Source organism: Homalodisca vitripennis, chromosome 6 (genome assembly GCF_021130785.1).
Source record: "Homalodisca vitripennis isolate AUS2020 chromosome 6, UT_GWSS_2.1, whole genome shotgun sequence".
NCBI classification, from domain to species: Eukaryota; Metazoa; Arthropoda; class Insecta; order Hemiptera; family Cicadellidae; genus Homalodisca; species Homalodisca vitripennis.
In genome coordinates, this window is record NC_060212.1 from 44,211,972 (window position 1) to 44,231,531 (window position 19,560).

Sequence of the window (19,560 nt, forward strand, 5' to 3'; positions counted from 1 at the left end):
TTTCTTGTGTGCGTGTGTATGGGGCTGAACTCCTCCTAAACGGGTGGAAACCGATTTTAATGAAACTTTTTGTGTGTCTTCAAGTGGATCCGAGAATGGTTTAAATTCACAATTCGCCTCTAATTTAAATAGTTTATTTAATTAATTTTTTAATAATAAATTTTAATGTTGCAGTGTTTTACATTGGATCCGCCAGACTGGGCTACGACACGTAATACAAAGTGAATTGTTACTTAACAGCTGTTAATACTTTCAGATGAAGTTCATCAAAGAGGCAGAAACATTAATTGTTTACATTTAAAATTTAGAAAAATGTTATTGTAAAGTGCTTGATCAGTAGTGTAATGCAAATTGCAACAAAGATGAAGTTTCACCAATTGTTCTATGTAAATATGTATAATATTACAACACAGCCATAATGTTTTTCTATTTTAATTCCAGGTTGTCCCGACAGTTTGTGCTGCTATCAAACTTGTATGTGTTGTTTTGTAACATAGTGTAATTATTGTGCTAATTGTAATAATACATTAATAGATATTGAAGATGTTTGAAGTGCATAAAAAACTATAGTTATTTATTGAAGTTATTGAACTCATTTTGCAAATTTAATTATGTGAGTGTATATTAGTCGCATAACCTCAAAATAACCTAAGTAGCATTACAAATCAAAAGGTTGTGTTTCTATGTGTGAATAACTATTGTTAAAAGTTTAGATAATCAAGTTTTAAACTAATTGGATTTAAAATAATTTGAATTTTTAATTTGCAGTCAAAATTGGTCACATAAGTTCAAATTAAGTAGCATACAAATCACATGTGTGAATAAACTATTGTTAATAGTGTAGGAATTGGTTTTAAATTAAATTCTATTGGACCAGTTCCGATACTAGGCTTATACTGTAATTTTAAATTACTAAATTTATAACGTATATTTTTTTCAATTTACAACTTAATTTATTATAGGCCTAATGCCATTGAATTTACAATATTTTTTGTTAATCTTTCAGGAGTATACACAAACAAATTAGATGGTTTTTCGATAGGGCTGAAGTATAATAAGTGGCCTCCACCACAATCGAATTATTGATATTTCTGAATAGGCTATCTAAACTACTATCCGAATTAGATTATAGTTATGTAGAGGCTGAAGTATAATAAGCGGCCAACATCACAGTCGAATTATTGATATTTTTGATTAGCCTATCTAAACTACCGAATTTATTATATACTTATTTAAAATTACAGTATAGTATCGGAACTGGATCCAATTTATTAAAAATTATAATGTATTTGAAGGCTGAAGTATTAATAAGTGGCCACCATACAATTTGAATTATTGATATTTCTGATTAGCTTATAAACTAACCGAATTACATCAACTTATTTTACAATCCAGTAGAGTATTGGAACAGGCTAACATAATTTCATTTATCTAAAAATACTAAATAAGTATTTCCCTATAGGGCTGAAGTATAATAAGTGGCCACCATCACAATTGAATTATAAGTATTTCTGAATAGCTTATCTAAACTACTAAAAATGACAATCCGAATTAGATTTTAATTATTTGAAGGCTGAAGTATAATAAAGCGGCCACCATCACAATCAAATTATTGATATTTCTGATTAGCCAACAGAATTTAATTTAAAACCAATTCCTAACTATTAACAATAGTTATTAAATCATGTGATCTATATGCAATTAATTTGAACTTATGTGACCCAAACTGTTAACAATAGTTATTCACACATAGAAACACAACCTTTTTGATTTGTATGCTACTTAGGTTATGCAAACAATATACTAAATTCGTTCAATAATTTTTCAAAATTAGTTCAATAACTTTAATAAATAACTATAGTTTTTTTATGTACTTCAAACATCTTCAATCTCTATTAATGTAATATTACAATCTAGCACTCACATAATAATTACACCATGTTACAAAAAACAACCACACATATTTGATAGCAGCACAAACTGTCAGTAAAATCCTGGAATTAGAATAGAAAAACGTTTGAAACTGTGATCGTAGCGCATTCTGCTGGATCCAATGTAAAACATTCCAAGATGGTCCACCCGTTTAGTAGTAGTTCAGCTCCAAACACACGCACACAAGAAATATAAATATAAATATAATGAAATTCGATAGTTTAGATAGGCTAATTAGAAATATCGATAATTTGATTGCGATGTTGGCCGCTTATTATAATTCAGCCTTTAAATAACTATAATCTAATTCGGTTCGTCATTTTAGTAGTTTAGATAGGCTATTCAGAAATATCTATAATTCGATTGTGATGGTGGCCACTTATTACACTTCAGCCCTATACGGAATACTTATTTAGTATTTTAGATAAATTAAATTATGTTGGCCAGTTCCGATACTATACTGTAATTTTAAATAACTATAATGAAATTCGGTAGTTTAGATAGACTAATCAGAAATATCAATAATTCGATTGTGATGGTGACCGCTTATTATACTTCAGCCTTTACATAACTATAATCTAATTCGGATAGTAGTTATATAGGCTATTTAGAAATATCAATAATTCGATTGTGATGGAGGCCACTTATTATACTTCAGCCCTATCGGAAAATCGTCTAATTTGTTTGTGTATACTCCTGAAGGATTAACAAAAAATACTGTACATTCAATGGCATTACGATAAATTAAGTTGTAAATTGAAAAAATATACCTGTTATAAAATAGTTTGTTTCAACGTTTTTACCTTCAGATTAAGTAAGTTTTCATTTAAAACATCCTCTACATTTCACATCACTCATGTTATACTCACACACTATCGGTTGGTCGAAGTGTGATTAAATGTACATGTAATGAAGTTAGATATTGTAATAACTTTTTAATAGACATTTTTATCAAAACAGCCCAGATTGTTACAGATTAATCAAAGTTAAAAATTTTCGAATTAAAGACGTGTGTACAGGACAATGTCTGTCGGATCTGCTAGTATATATACACACGTAATATATTATACGAAATGTTAAAATAAAAACTAAGTACAAACGCTTACGGAAACATACCACAGATAACCTATTTTCAAAAAACATGTTTCTTTTATTTCGAGTTCATGAAGAACTTCAAAAACGATATCCTGAAATTTTAGAAAGTACATCTGAAACAAAAATATTATATTATTTATTTACTTTTAATATAATATTTTTTGGCATACAATTTAATTTCATTAAGTCCTATTTAAAAACACTATACCGATATAATCCATAACATATTATAGCAACATAACATAATATATTAAGTATACAACTGATCAGAACATGTCAAAGATTAAATCGATTAAAGATGTATTAATATATATATGTGCACAAAAAGTTATGTAAATTGTGGAAACAATCGTGTAGGAAATATATCCAACACAAACTAGTCCTCGAGCTGTGTTGGTTTCGTTAATCTAATACAGCTGTATCCAGCATCTGTGAGTGTCCCAGGGGTGTGCCCACGTCCTGTAGCTGGCTTACAGTCCCCATTGCAAGACCTGAATGTTCCAGCAGTAAACACTTGAGCCACACTTCTTACACATTAAAAATTTACTACGGATATATAACAAAAAAATACAAAACGACTCACACTGAGGTATATAGTATTATAATCACTTTTAAGAGTGTAAAACTTAGTAAAATTATGTTCCTGTTTAGAGCATTGTGAAAAGATATCACTCTTCTATATAATACAAATACAGTTGTTTCAAGTTTTTATAACAATACTGCAATAAAAAACCAGGGCAAATATTCCTAGTCATAATATATTTATTTTCGTTTAAGCTGTTTGCAAATTTTTTTTACGAATAACGGATACATTCATGAAGAGCTCAATGGTAGACTACGATTTATGTTCTCGGTACAAGTCTCCTCGTAGTGAAAGATTACGCAAATCTCACGCTTGAGAACCTCCAGAGATTTTACGTTGCCGAGACGTGTATTATCGCAACAACCGCGCCGAGCTATACTCGCCGTTCTCACAGCTGTGGAGTGGAAATCATTAGAGTTAATTCAAAGCACTCACCCTCCTGTCGGTGGAATATCGGTGTAATTATCCAGCTTGTACCTCTATTAATACTAAACTTATCTCAACAAGCACACTGAGCTGATACAGGTAGCCTCACAGATGTGGAGTATAAATCATTAGAGGTATTTCAAAGCACTCACCTCCTGTCGGTGGAATATCGGTGTAATTATCCAGCTTGTACCTCGATTAATACTAAACTTATCTCAGCAAGCACACCGAGCTGATACAGCTAGCCTCACAGCTGTGGAGTATAAATCATTAGAGGTATTTCAAAGCACTCACCTCCTGTCGGTGGAATATCGGTGTAATTATCCAGCTTGTACCTCGATTAATACTAAACTTATCTCAACAAGCACACTTTGATACAGCTAGCCTCACTAGTGTGGACTGGAAATCATTAGAGGTAATCAAAAGGACTCACCCTCCTGTCTGTGGAGTATCGGTGTAATTATGCAGCTTTTACCTCGATTAATACTAAACTTATCTCAACAAGCACACTGAGCTGATACAGCTAGCCTCACAGCTGTGGAGTATAAATCATTAGTGTCAATTCAAAGGACTCGCCTCCTGTCGGTAGAATATCGGTGTAATTATCCAGATTCTACCTCGATTAATACTAAACTTATCTCAACTATCACACTGAGCCGGAACATCTAGCCTCACAGCTGTGGAGTATAAATCATTAGAGTTAATTCAAAGCACTCACCCTCCTGTCGGTGGAATATCGGTGTAATTATCCAGCTTGTACCTCGATTATTACTAAACTTATCTCAACAAGCACACTTTGATACAGCTAGCCTCGCTGGTGTGGAGTGGAAATAATTAGAGGTAATTCAAAGCACTCACCTCCTGTCGGTGGAATATCGGTGTAATTATCCAGCTTGTACCTCGATTAATACTAAACTTATCTCAGCAAGCACACCGAGCTGATACAGCTAGCCTCACAGCTGTGGAGTATAAATCATTAGAGGTATTTCAAAGCACTCACCTCCTGTCGGTGGAATATCGGTGTAATTATCTAGCTTGTACCTCGATTAATACTAAACTTATCTCAACAAGCACACTTTGATACAGCTAGCCTCACTAGTGTGGACTGGAAATCATTAGAGGTAATCAAAAGGACTCACCCTCCTGTCTGTGGAGTATCGGTGTAATTATCCAGCTTTTACCTCGATTAATACTAAACTTATCTCAACAAGCACACTGAGCTGATACAGCTAGCCTCACAGCTGTGTAGTATAAATCATTAGTGTCAATTCAAAGGACTCGCCTCCTGTCGGTAGAATATCGGTGTAATTATCCAGATTCTACCTCGATTAATACTAAACTTATCTCAACTATCACACCGAGCTGAAACATCTAGCCTCACAGCTGTGGAGTATAAATCATAAGAGTTAATTCAAAGCACTCACCCTCCTGTCGGTGGAATATCGGTGTAATTATCCAGCTTGTACCTCGATTATTACTAAACTTATCTCAACAAGCACACTTTGATACAGCTAGCCTCGCTGGTGTGGAGTGGAAATAATTAGAGGTAATTCAAAGCACTCACCTCCTGTCGGTGGAATATCGGTGTAATTATCCAGCTTGTACCTCGATTAATACTAAACCTATCTCAGCAAGCACACCGAGCTGATACAGCTAACCTCACAGCTGTGGAGTATAAATCATTAGAGATATTTCAAAGCACTCACCTCCTGTCGGTGGAATATCGGTGTAATTATCTAGCTTGTACCTCGATTAATACTAAACTTATCTCAACAAGCACACTGAGCTGATACAGCTACCTTCGATGCTTTAGGGTGGAAATGGTAAGGGTTAATCCACAGAATTCACTCTCCTATCGGAAGAATTTCGCGTAGTGCTCTAGTGTGTACCTTGCGTAATACTAACATTATTTACCAGGCAAACCTAACTGTTTCTCACAGATCTTAGTGCGTGTAGTGATCAAATAATTATAAATTATCTCAACAACCACTTCTTGCTGATGCAAATGGCCAAGCTGTGGTAGAGTAGAAATCATTACGGTTATCTCAATAAACGCTCCTCCGTTTAGTAAAATATCGGTGTAATTCTCTAACTTGTACTTCGAGTAATACTACAACTATCTCAACGCGTGCCCTGAGCTGATACAGCTGGTCTCGCTGCTGTGGAGTGGAAATCATTAGGGGTAATCCAAAGGACTCACCCTACTTTTGGTAGAATATCGGTGTAATGTTTCAGCCTGTACCTCAATTAATACTAACATTATCTTTGATGCTGTAAGATAATGTTAATTATGTTAATTGAAGCTCTTAACAAGGCATAACTTAAAATATTGTGGCCCAGAATTATGGCAACCGATATTTGCAGATAAATTAAGTATTTAGTAGAAATCGATTATATTTGAGAGATTCTGCATATTTACCTTATACCTCAATAGCAATTGGTAAATATTCTATTGCAATGTAAACTAAATTTAAAAACGAATCATGATATAATACATAATTTTGTTTTATATATAATTTTACATATAATGTTACATATAAATACGAAAACAAAGAGGGAAATGTGGGAGTTGTCTGCGATGAGGCAAGTTTTATTGATATGTTGCTAAAAATGGTTATATGTAATTCCCATAAATTTTATTATTTAAAATTTAACTCTAAAATGTTTCCAAGTAAGCTTTGTCTTCAATTTAATCTCCTTCAATGAAACTTCTGTTTTTGTAATATGTCTATCATTAGGATAAATGACATTGCTTTTTCGCTTTTATTAATTAAAATGTTTAAGGAGCTAATAAATAAAGTGACTTTCTTGCACTTAATTTAAGTATTCCAAATTATAATAAAAAGATTCTTATGTTCCTTATTTAAATCCTTTTGGACTAAAACTTTTATTAAATAAAAATTAAATTAGCTTCAAGCACAAAAACAGTTTGCTTATAAAATTTTTTCTGTAATGCAAAATTGAACAACTGGAATACAATTCTGGACATTTTCCTAACTGTTCTATTTTTTATGTTAAAAACGTTTAACAAAGAAACTAATCCAACAATGTAACATGTTTTAGTAACATTGTATTACAATTTTATTTTTTCCTCCTTACCACCAAGGTTATTATTATGGTACATTAAACCAATAAAAAGTGTTAGAACTTTACTTTTATCATTATTAAAATATAAATAATTGTATTTTCATCAATACTACTGTATATTACTTAAGTTCATTTTCATCCACTTCTCAGGTGGGTTCAAATTTTAATTTTCTTGTCCTTAAGAAGTTTGAAAAGTATTACAACGAGTTTTTATCAAAAAGAAAAGATAGCGAATAAATAATATGTTTCAAAGTATGCCATATAAGTACCAAAGGTGTTTGACGTATAATACTACTTCGTATCATAAATATTTTAAACAATAGGTGTAATTTTTGTGTTCGTATAACAAAAGTCTGTGAGCATATATTTAAATAATTCATCATTTAAAGGTAATAAATTATGAGGAAACATTATATTAAGAATGAATTATTCTTATATAATCCAGGGTACCGAATAAAATTCTTGTCAAATACAGAGATGTGTTTGCTTTACGGACATCCCATCTAAAGTTTCTGAACAGAGTGACACTCGTGTAGAACAGCTGGGGCTATCCTGGGAACTGTATCGAGACGGAAGTAATCTAACTTATATATCTTTCTTAGACAATAACACATACATCACTCGCCTAGCCCCGTTCAATTCTAACCGAACAGGTTCACAATAAAGGTGGATTTTACTTCTATGATAAGATTCGAACTACATGAAATACATTACGTATAATTTCCACCTGTGGAAAAAGTAGGTCAAATCTAAAATAATTCTTTATTAGTACCAAAAAACTTTCTTAAACTGTAAGTCGAATGACTCCTTTTTTTATTGTATGATCAGTACTTCTTTTTTATGCAGGTCATAAAAATTATTTCCGTAACATTCTTAAATTTTGTTAAGTTAGTTCTTAAAATGATTTTATCGTGAAATGCTTTTTTGGAATTGGAAATTGGGTTACTAACTTATTAAATTAACCCAGCCAGAGTTATTTTCATTTAATAAAACAACAGCTCTTTGAGTTTAGCAGAATGGGGTTTCCAGACTTAATTTCTATTTCCCATTAGTGCCTTCTAATACTTTTTATAATAGAAGACAACTTTACTTCATTTATTTTCGCAGGTTAAGGTTTTTTTCTATTGACATATGTCCATGCAGCACTTATACCAATTCCACTTGTAATCAGCTCATGTTTTTTCCATGGTGATGAAAGAGAACAGAGAACAATGGACATCTTTTGTGACTTATATAAGGCGTGTGATAGTGTTAGTAATCAAATTCTTGTTAAAGAGATTGGTAATTTCCATTTTTCAGCAGAAAATATTTCATGGCTAAAATCATACATTAGCAATAGGTAGTGTTTTACTGCCTATCTAGATTAAATTGTTGTGGGGAGATGGTGTTTGTAAATCGATATTTTATTATATATATAAAAATTACAAATTTTGGTGATATATGCATTTCACATGGAGAACTTTATTAAAATAATAACGTGGAAATTAAACTCAGCCTCTTTTAAAATTCTTGTATTAGGAAACACTACAGACCTAAAAAGTCGTGTAATATTTTACTGTTTATGTATTTGCTCTGAAATAGAAAAAGTTTTTTTTTTAATTATGAATTTTTCCCGTTGTAAATATTCTTGTAAATTTACGTTAAAAGATTCATGTTTAATTATTTTTAAGACACTGTTTATGGTTCAATCTAACTAACAAAATATAATGCTTGATAATGTAATTCATAGGTATAGCTCGGGGGATTTTCAATATCTAAGACACAGTCTAAAGTTATACACATTCATAACACTCATGTAGATGGGGAAAATTTTTTTAACAAAATACCTTCTGAACTAATGAGGAAAATAAACACATCCAAAGGCATTGAAGACTCTGGAAGCAATGGTAAAAATGTTTAAGTATTACTATTGTCACCATTAAGTGTGTTGATAAGATATTCATTTTTCACATAACCCGTCCTGAAATTTTCCCAATGAACTTTGACGGCAAACATAAGGGAATAAGTTATCTAATTTTCCCAATTATTATTGGACTGGCAGGTATTTAAGCAGAGAAAAAGCTATTGACTGTTTCGTTTTTTGTAATATTTACCAATATATTTGTAATGTAATATAAATTTTACCTTGCCATATATCTCCTTTATAACACTAAATAGGACAACATAGAAAAATAATCACACGATTGTTTTCAAATTTAAATATTTATTGGTAAATATTCTTTACCAGGCAATGATAATTATCAAGAGCTTACGTCTGACTTTCTTTAACCCTTTTAGCCCGGCGTCCGCTATATCGGACAGAGGTGGTCTAGCTAAAATGCCCAACGTCCGATATACCGGACGTCTCGAGAATTTAATGTAGCTGGCTAATAATAAGTCCAAATGCCATCAGTTTCGGTATAGTAGTAGTCGGTGAAGAAACGGGCTACATGCAAAAACAATAAACCTTCCAATTGGCATCGTATTTCGTCGTCATTGAGCGTAGTTTATTTGTCGATGTCAGTTGTCAGACGACTTCAGTTGCATTGTTGTTGTATGCTGACTTATAACCTCAATTAGTTTGCGTAATTGAAAGCGGTTGTTTTTCGTGTGATTTATTGTATTATTAGTAAAAAAACATGAGTACGTCGTAGAGAAAAGTTACCAGTGAGTGAAAACACTTTGATAAACACTGGTACTTTGGGATTATACCGACCACACCCATACATGAATCGTTATTTGACATTTTGCTTCTACTGATTACTAGATTAGCGTAGAACAATATTTCGTCAATATAAAACAGGAATTGTCTTATCGCAAACCCCTCCCCATCCTCAGACAGAGGTCAAAGTCGAGCGGTCTAGTAGATAAGTGATTGCAGAGTCCCGCCCCGCGGCCTGCCGTAATCGGGATTCTCGAGAAAGATAAGATAACAGCGACAAAAATACCGATCACAATACCTGGAAATGCTTGTTGATTAATGGAATGTTAGTTCTGTTACTCAACTACATCGTTTTATAACGTTCTAAGTTCATTGAAAAAGGTTTAAGCGTTGGGGGCATATAACGGAATCTGACCCCATTCCCAAAGTACCATAAAATGTATATATTGTAAATATTATTTCTTTTACTTTTTTGAAAAAATTAAACAAGTTTTAGTCTTACAAACCATTACAATTAGTTTGTGTTATTTTACAATTGTTATTATTTCAAAAGTGCAAAAACAAGTAAACATATCTGTATACTTCTACTGAAGTGTATGTGGAAATATATGAAGAAGTGCTTATGCAGCAATACAATTAATTGGATATATCTCCTGCATTTATCAAGGAAAGTTCTTAAAATTTTGTGTGTGTGTAGTAAGAAATATGTGTACAACAAAATTGCTTCATTTTTCAGGGGCTACCATTTTTTTTTCTACCGTTTATGTATGTCCCAAACTATAAAAAATAAAAAAAATTAAAAAAATTTTATGTATAAATACGCTAAAAAAAAACTAATCATTCTGTAAAAGTACTTTTTAACTATTACATCTAATAGTACACTTATTTGTGAACAATTTAAAACAAAAACCTAAAAATTATCTTCAAAAATAAGAAAATTAGATGAATTTTCCCTCAATTCTGCACTACGGTCCCTTATCGCCATGGGCTTTCTGGCAAGTCCATGGAAAAATGGCTGGGGTTAAAAGGGTTAACAACACTTGTATATTTTCCCCAGTATGTATTTTTATGTCCTACTGCTGTATATCAAAATATGGTCTTAGAATTACAAATCTGATTGTTTCGACAAATATATATCTAAACTGATTGGTCATTCAAAAGTAAAGAAAACGTACATATGTTTAATGCAAGATTTAAACAATAATTGTACCTTCTGTAAGAATTATAAATAATCTGCAATACCCTTACTTTTTTATTTTTTTGCTATAAGTACTGAAATAATATTAGGGAGAATATTGTTTGTTGTATTTAATATCATAATTCCAGACAAACGTGGCTAAGAAACATATGCTAAACAATGGTGGTGCTACCAGCATGATGTCAGAACTAACTTAAACAAGATTGTTTAAAATCTCAACTATTAGGATAAAAAGTTTAATACTAATGCTTCGTTATTTTGAACTCGATTGCCTTAAACCAGAAAATTTACGTAACACTTAATAAATTAAAAATATTTACTTATCCGCCTCTGTAAAAATATAAATCGCCAAATATGTTCCTCACCTCAATACTCGGCCTCGGAACGTTGGGACAGATTGGGCCAAATTTTGATACTTTCAAGGAATTTTCTTTTGGAAAAAGTTAAAAAGCGTCTTAGACTTTTGGATTTCGGAAAATAATAATATTATATGAATTTATGTTATAATGAGAAATATGATCCTTAGAATAAAAATTAATACAAGCATTAAGTATACAGTACTTGATAAGAATTTCAATGCGGATAACGAAGACAACAATATATAACTTTTACAACATACTGCGCCAGTGAAAGTTTCAAACCATTTGATACATTGAAAATAGTAATTAAACACTGTTATGGAACCCTATCTTAATAAGCAAAGCTGTGAATGTACATAAGATACTTGAAACTAGTTTGTTTACTTGACATTTTTAGAGTTGAGGATAGAAGGATAGACACTAGCATGCTTCAACGAGCCATTCTTTTCCAGAACAGTAGCAAACTTCTATCACGTCTTACAAAAGATTTTTAAATGTTTCATGAACTTAGCAAGGACTTAATCTTCCCCTTATTACGAAAGTACTCGTAGATTGTTCTATAGAACTGGAGTAGACTTCACGAGCTGTGTATGTATATATATTAACTTGACTAGAGAAACAAAGCTAACTCAACTACGGTATAAGAAATATTGTAGACAAATAGAAAATAGTTGGAAGAAGACTCTTTACCGAATGTAGTATGGTTTTCGAGCTTATATATTGCGTCAGCTTTGTTGTCTCAATATATATATATATATATATATATATATATATATATATATATATATATATGTGTGTTCTTGATTGGGACAACAAAGCTGACGTAACTACGGTATCACAAATAAGATATCATAGACAAGAAGGATAAAAGACAAATCCGACTATGGTTTTGTTTGGAAATAATTTAAATCGGAACGCTAATAGAATTAGTCTTTGGAATATCTTAAAGTTACCGTCACGTTTTTCAGGAATGTTAGGTATGCGATTTGAATGTGACATGCCAATCGTATCATTGTTTCAGCAGGGAATTTTGAGTAATTCTGTAGTGTAATTCTACTTTTTCCTAAAAAAAATTCCTTGAAAGTAACAAAATTTGGCCCAATCTGTCCCAACGTTCCGAGGCCGAGTATTGAGGTGAGGAACATATTTGGCGATTTATATTTTTACATAGGCGGATAAGTAAATATTTTTAATTTATTAAGTGTTACGTAAATTTTCTGGTTTAAAGCAATCGAGTTCAAAATAACGAAGCATTAGTATTAAACTTTTTATCGTAATAGTTGAGATTTTAAACAATCTTGTTTAAGTTAGTTCTGACATCATGCTGGTAGCACCACCATTGTTTAGCATATGTTTCTTAGCCACGTTTGTCTGGAATTATGATATTAAATACAACAAACAATATTCTCCCTAATATTATATCAGTACTTATAGCAAAAAAATAAAAAAGTAAGGGTATTGCAGTTTATGTATAATTCTTACAGAAGGTACAATTATTGTTTAAATCTTGCATTAAACATATGTACGTTTTCTTTAATTTTGAATGACCACTACATAAATTAGTGTTATATAAATGAGCAATTTTCCTCACTAGTTACAATTCGTATAATCTTGTGTTTAAATATTCAAGAAAAAGATAGCTTTGAGCGTTCAAAGTAATATAAAATTAAAGCAACTTTTAAAATAATGTCATGTCTGTATAGAAAAGGTCGAATGGTAACTGCGAGATATGAAAATACAAGGTAGTGAAGTGTTATTCTGAGAAGTGGGTTGTATGAACTTGTCACAATACGTCATTCGTCAGCTCCTCCTTCATTCTCTTCTACTCAGGAGAATTACTCACTTGTGTCTTTGATTCATGTAATAAGCCCTCAGGTTGTATTTACTTATATTCTTGTACATCTACCACAAATGAAATACTGCAAGAATAGTCATTCATGTATGTGTAAGAGACGTTTTATAATTGATAGATTCCTTTTTATCACAAGCAAACCCTTATATTTGTTAACTTATTTTAACTGGTGACTGACATACATACTATAAGAATCAGGGATGAATATTAGCCTTTATAAGTGCAGTCTCCTTTGTAATATTGCATGTACCTACAATACGCAATTTATAACACGAAAATATAATACAACTTTAACACTCAATATATGTAATTTATAATATTTTTCATAAATTCAGTAAATTTGAAGACTATTTTTATATATTCGCTAAACTACAAAACGTACAAACAGTTTAAAAGTTTTGAATGTTGGATTATTAATTTAGTTACAATATCATGATATAAATCATACTATAAACCTTGTAAGAAATAATATAAATCTGAATTTTACATTTTAACTAACTGTTTTATTCCAAAAGAGGTTATTTCATTTATTTACATTTCTGAACCATAAAAACTCATTTAGTCTGTATAATTTACGGATGCCCTAAGACAGCTTTAATTTTTACATGTTCCTGGATTATTATTTATTTTGATTTGTGTGATACAAATTAACGTAAGTTTACTTTCGCAATTCTTGAATTGTTTAGGCTACAAATAGTTTTAATCTATTCAGGATAAATTTCAGATTATTATTTATAAAACCATTCAAGTTATAGTCCTTTCAAATTCTATTTTATCTCTAATTTCTGCCCATGACATCTCAGAACGATGTTCGTAACTAAATACTCATTTTAAAAGGAGTTAAAGCCTATCAAAATAATTTCCTACACTATTTTATAATTGTAGATATGGGAATCTAAAAAATTTTACCATATTTGAAATAAATCTCCAATTTTTGCATGTATTTAACTGTGAGTTAACCTAGCTATAATAATAAAATAATAAACTTTAAACTATTATATGGTGTACTTCTAATACATCTGAGTTTAGAAATTATTTTTTTTATAACACATGTTATTAAAATGTTTAAAAAGATGTAACTCTCCAATCAAAGTAAGTAAGACTATACCGTAGACGTTTAAAAAAATGTTTTACCTGAATTTCGTAACATTGCTATTTTTAATTTAAACGTTAGAATATTTTTGATCACATTAATTTAGGAACAAAATATCAATAAATAATAATGACAAAGTAGAATTTTTAATGGTTTTTTTAAGTTGTCCTCAAAGGATTGTCAACAGCAATAATCAAGCACCTGGCACGTTAAAATTTTACTCTAGCAATAAGTTTTATTTTGAAACTTATTTAATTTATAATAGCTATTAATTCTAGTGCGTCATTTATGTGTAAGTTATAAGTATACTGCAGTTGTCTTTAGTTAGTTCGGAATTTTTTTTTAAAAAATACTTTGGCTATAAAACCTTATTGATTTGCCTCTTAACACCTCTTTCAATGAATACTTTATTCCGATGTTTATGTTTCAGCGTTTTTTTATAATATTCATACTAAAGATTATCAGCTTTATTTTTTCATATTCAGCATTCTTGGGTTTAAGAAATTGCTAAGTTTTTTATGTGAAACATAACACAAATGTTGTATATACAGTTCCTCCCCTGTCAGAACTCAGGTTCGTGTCTGCAATAGTTAGTCTAAAACCGTAACCCCAAAGAATGGCAATGAATTATTTACCGAGCGAAGTTAGGGCTAACAAGCCGTCTCTAAAACTTAAAATGGGGAAACGGCTTACAGGTGACATCTGAACTTACTGTGGTGGACCGCTTGCCTGGACAGGATCGCTCAGCGGTCACCAATCCAAACAGCAGCCACGCTTGACACTGCTTGATTCGGATATCTCGCGATAACCGCCGAACCCACTACACTGCGATATACATTAAGTGTTTGCAATTCCTTAATAATTTTATATTTTAGGATAGGTTATTTTACAGACAAAACATGTTGACAGTTTTACAAGCGAATTTAAGAACAAACGAGACATTACCACTTTAATTATACTCGTTTTTCTGAATTCTAATTTAGTTAAATCAAATATTTGACAGTTCATGGGATTTTAGTGGTAGAATACTTGTGATCAGCCGCTAATCCCACTCCCACTGATAGATAATCTTTGAATATAGGTCACAAAACGTGTTTAACAACATATTACTTGTCAAAAATGACATTTATTCCATGGCGGGATATGTTGATTGAAATCAATCTGTATCGAATTTTTTCGTACATTAAAATTTCTATATTCTCTCCTAGAATATTTTTGTGAAATTATACTCGTAATAAACTAAATAATGATAAAAAATGTTATTTAGCTTGGAATATTTTCCACCTCCGTCCCTTGATTCTTAATATAGTTTATATGACTTTTAAATCCTCATGTATTAGTTTTTAAATCATACGAATCAAAGTGTTTCTAATTCAGACATTTTTATCGTAAGATATTATTTTTGGTTATTAAATAATGTAGTGCGTACAAATTGTACGTATTGTTTGAGCATATAGCGTTCTAAAGTTTTAGTGAAAACTGTTTAACGGTTTGGTATTTCATACACTATTCGAATATATAAAAAGTTACCAAATAATTTTACCGCTCAGCCTTATGAAATACTCTTAATTTTAAAAATAAAATAATAATTAGCTGAGTATAGGTGGAGCATATTAATCGTTTAGTAGGTTAACTCATTTCTATCTGTTGTTTATCTTTTGTATCCTAGAAGAATATCTTAAAAACCAAATAACCCATCAACTTGAAATTGTACATAAAGCTTTATTTACATATAAGCAACACGATAAGGAATTCGATTTTGGTGCATGGCCAAACCACGGGATTTGGCTAAGCGTCAGTAAAAATATTTGAATCGGTGATATGGGTAACCAAGATAGCAACGAGAAAATAAGAGAATAAAAAAATGTGTAAAAGAAGATGAATAAAAACATGAGAAATTGTAACCGATGACACATCAACACATGTAGATTATTCTTACAGTAAAAATAAAAAAAAATATAAAGTGAAAGTCAATATTAAAAGATAGTGACAAGATCTGGTTTCAGCCCACTGTCCTGTTCCAATCGCTACCTCACCAGAACTTTTATTATGTAAAGGCTTCTGTGAAAGCTTACGCAATGAACAATATTTTAATGCATAATGTGACAAGATATCTCGATATATATCATTTGAAAAATTGTACTTGCACGTTTATTTCTACGTACACTGAGAATAAGTTCTCCAGTAGTGCAACCATGGATTCGCCAGTAGTGCAACCATGGATTCTCCAGTAGTGCAACCATGGATTCTCCAGTAGTGCAACCATGGATTCTCCAGTAGTGCAAACCATGGATTCTCCAGTAGTGCAACCATGGATTCTCCAGTAGTGCAACCATGGATTCTCCAGTAGTGCAACCATGGATTCACCAGTAGTGCAACCATAGATTCACCAGCATGTTGCCACAATTATGGTTGTAAAGGGGATATAAACACAACTTTTCTGTATGACATACGTCGGTCTATTTGAGAGCAGGAAATCTAGTGCATGAAATGAGCTGCATTAGGAAATAACATTTTGCATTCAGCAATTGTCTTTTTAATTTGCACTAATCGTGTTAATTACTAGCTAATGTAAAAATTTATTGCTGGTATCCTTTTTATATTAACTGTAAATGTTTCACATTTTAGTTTATGTTATTACTAGTATTCAAAACTATAGACTGATATAATAAAAGTTGAATGTATCACTGTTTTAAGTAACTGAAAGAAACTCAACTGTTTCGTAAGAAGGGTGAACTAGCACACTTAGTTAGATTGTTACTTTATTATTACTGAACGTATTTTCTTATTAACGTTTTTACAAACGTTAACCACCAAGCAAGTGCACAAAGTAGAACATTTGTCTGTATTAAAGTCTGACAAAGAATGTCGTCAGTAATAGGATTAAATGTATTGCCTTCACCAATTGCCTGCATTGCAGAAATACCTTCCCGCGTTTCTAACGAAACAAATCCTTTATTGGTTAACACAATTTCGTTTCCATACAAATATTTACACTCTACGATATTACTCACTGAGAAGGTTTGTAGCATATATTTATGCAAAATGACGTCGTTTATGACAGATAACACTATTTCCTTACCGAAATATTTAATTTACCTTCGGAGTTAGAAAGATGCTATGACCCCTGACCGTCACTGTTTAAGGATCCGACAGGATATTTTTAAAATTGTTTCGTTGTCAGTCCTTCTGCCGTCCGTCTGTTACATAACTCAGAAGGATGTAGAACTTTCCAACCTGGTACATAAAATCCTTGTGGTCCAATCAATAATCTTCATGATCTTAAGGCTTAGCTTATATAGAGCAATCCATTTGCCTGTCTTTACAAGATTTTGGTAAAAAATTCTTTAAACTTAGTCTATAAGTAACTTTTGGTATAAAAAAGAACACTACTGTTTTTGTGATCAATAGGCCAAATAATAGTTAGTCCGTCCCTATGCCACTGTGTAAGCTACCTTACTCGTTTTATTGTGTTGGGTCCTTCCATAACTTTCTTTAAAGACAAATTAAATTTTTCCTGAGTTTAAAATTTAATTAAAAGAATATATAACACAAAATTTCAAGACTTCAAGATACATTAATCCTTACAAAACTTACTCAATGCCAACCTTGAGTAAAACTTCATAGAATATGTTGAGATGGATTTAATCAGCTGCCGCCGAAATTCAAAATTGTTAAGTCCACTATGCTAAATGACGTTATTTCACGTTACAATAAATAACACTATTTCAATTACTGAAATGTTTGATATACCTTCAGACACAGAAAGCTGCTAGGACTGCTGAACCATTTTTTGATTAAGGATCCGACAGGATCTTTTTATAATTGTTTCGTTGTCAGTCCTTCTGCCTTCCGTCTGTTACATAACACAGAAGGGTGTAGAAGTTTCCAACTTGCTACATAAGATACTTTGTGGTCAAGCAATAATCTTAATGATTTTAAGGCTTAGCTGATATAGAACAATATGTTTGCCTGTCTTCACAAGATCTTGGTAAAAAGACTTTAAACTTAGTCTATCTTAGTCCAAGTCACTCTTGGAGTAAAGAAGAAACCTATTGTTTTGTGATCAAGAGGCCAAATAGTAGTTAGTCTATGTCACAGTGTTAGCCACCTATTTTGTTATGTTCTATTTGGTCCTTTCCTAGCTATTCTTAAAGACAAATTAAGTTATTTCTGAGTTCTAAAATTAAATTAAAACAATATATAACACATATTTATGAGACTTCTAGTTTGCCTTATAAAATTACTCATTGCTAGACTAAATTAAATATGTTGAGATAGATTTAACAAGCTGCCGCCGAAATTAAAAATTGTTAAGTCCACTTCTATTTATCACAAGAATATCAGTTTTTTAATCCTAACATTTATTTCTCATTTTAATAAACTAAAAAATTCATTGTTACACAATAACATTCTTTTGTAAAGTTAAATAAAAATATAATTTATTACAACGACAGTAATGCAAAATCTATACATCGAAACTGTATTAATTGTTATGATTGATTTGTTTAATTTTCGAGTTACCATAATTATTTAGTTATTAACCTCAATAAAATTAATTAAGTATTTGTAATTATATGAAATAATTGAATATTATATACAGAGGGTATGTCAGTGCATTCAAACATCTAGGTTTGTAACAAAACACATTTTGCCCGGTACCGTCCGTTTGGTATTATCTCTAGCTTACTGTATAATAACATCCTGTCACATCTGTCGCTCGCGAGGACAGGCACAATAAAGTTACCAGGATATCCGTCTCTCATTTCAAAAAGTAAGGCTAGTTGCACACACACCGATTTTGGACGACCGGTTTTTACCGGCCGTCCAAATTCCAATAGTGAACTGGCGCCGATCAGCTGTCGGCGTGTGTGCCAGGTTCCGTTCCCTCATTCAGTTCACTATTGGAATTTGGACGGCCGGTAAAAAATCGGTCGTCCAAAATCGGTGTGTGTGCAACTAGACTAATAAACTGATATAACGGGATAACGAAGGACATGACAGAACGAATGAGTTTTCGCACATACTCATAGACTGTGACCTTTGAATGTTAAAAGTTTCGTCTAGTATTTTTCTATCAAGAGGTATCACACAGACATACGGACGATGTGATAACAATAAGATTAAATCATGTTTCTTCATAACACACATGGCAACAAAAACAGTGATATCATCAAAGAACGAGTCCACTGCTATAAATCAAGTACACTTTTATTTACTTAAATTTTAAGTTTTGTCTTTGCAATACTACTCACACATAAATAAATAACACAACCCTACGGGGATACGTCCTA

General features: G+C 31.6%; 1 protein-coding gene across 1 annotated transcript in view; it reads right to left on the reverse strand.

The window, feature by feature from the left end:
* Nucleotides 1-19,560, reverse strand: part of LOC124364316 (cysteine-rich motor neuron 1 protein) — a 370,244-nt gene that overhangs the window by 267,227 nt on the left and 83,457 nt on the right. The window lies entirely within an intron of this gene.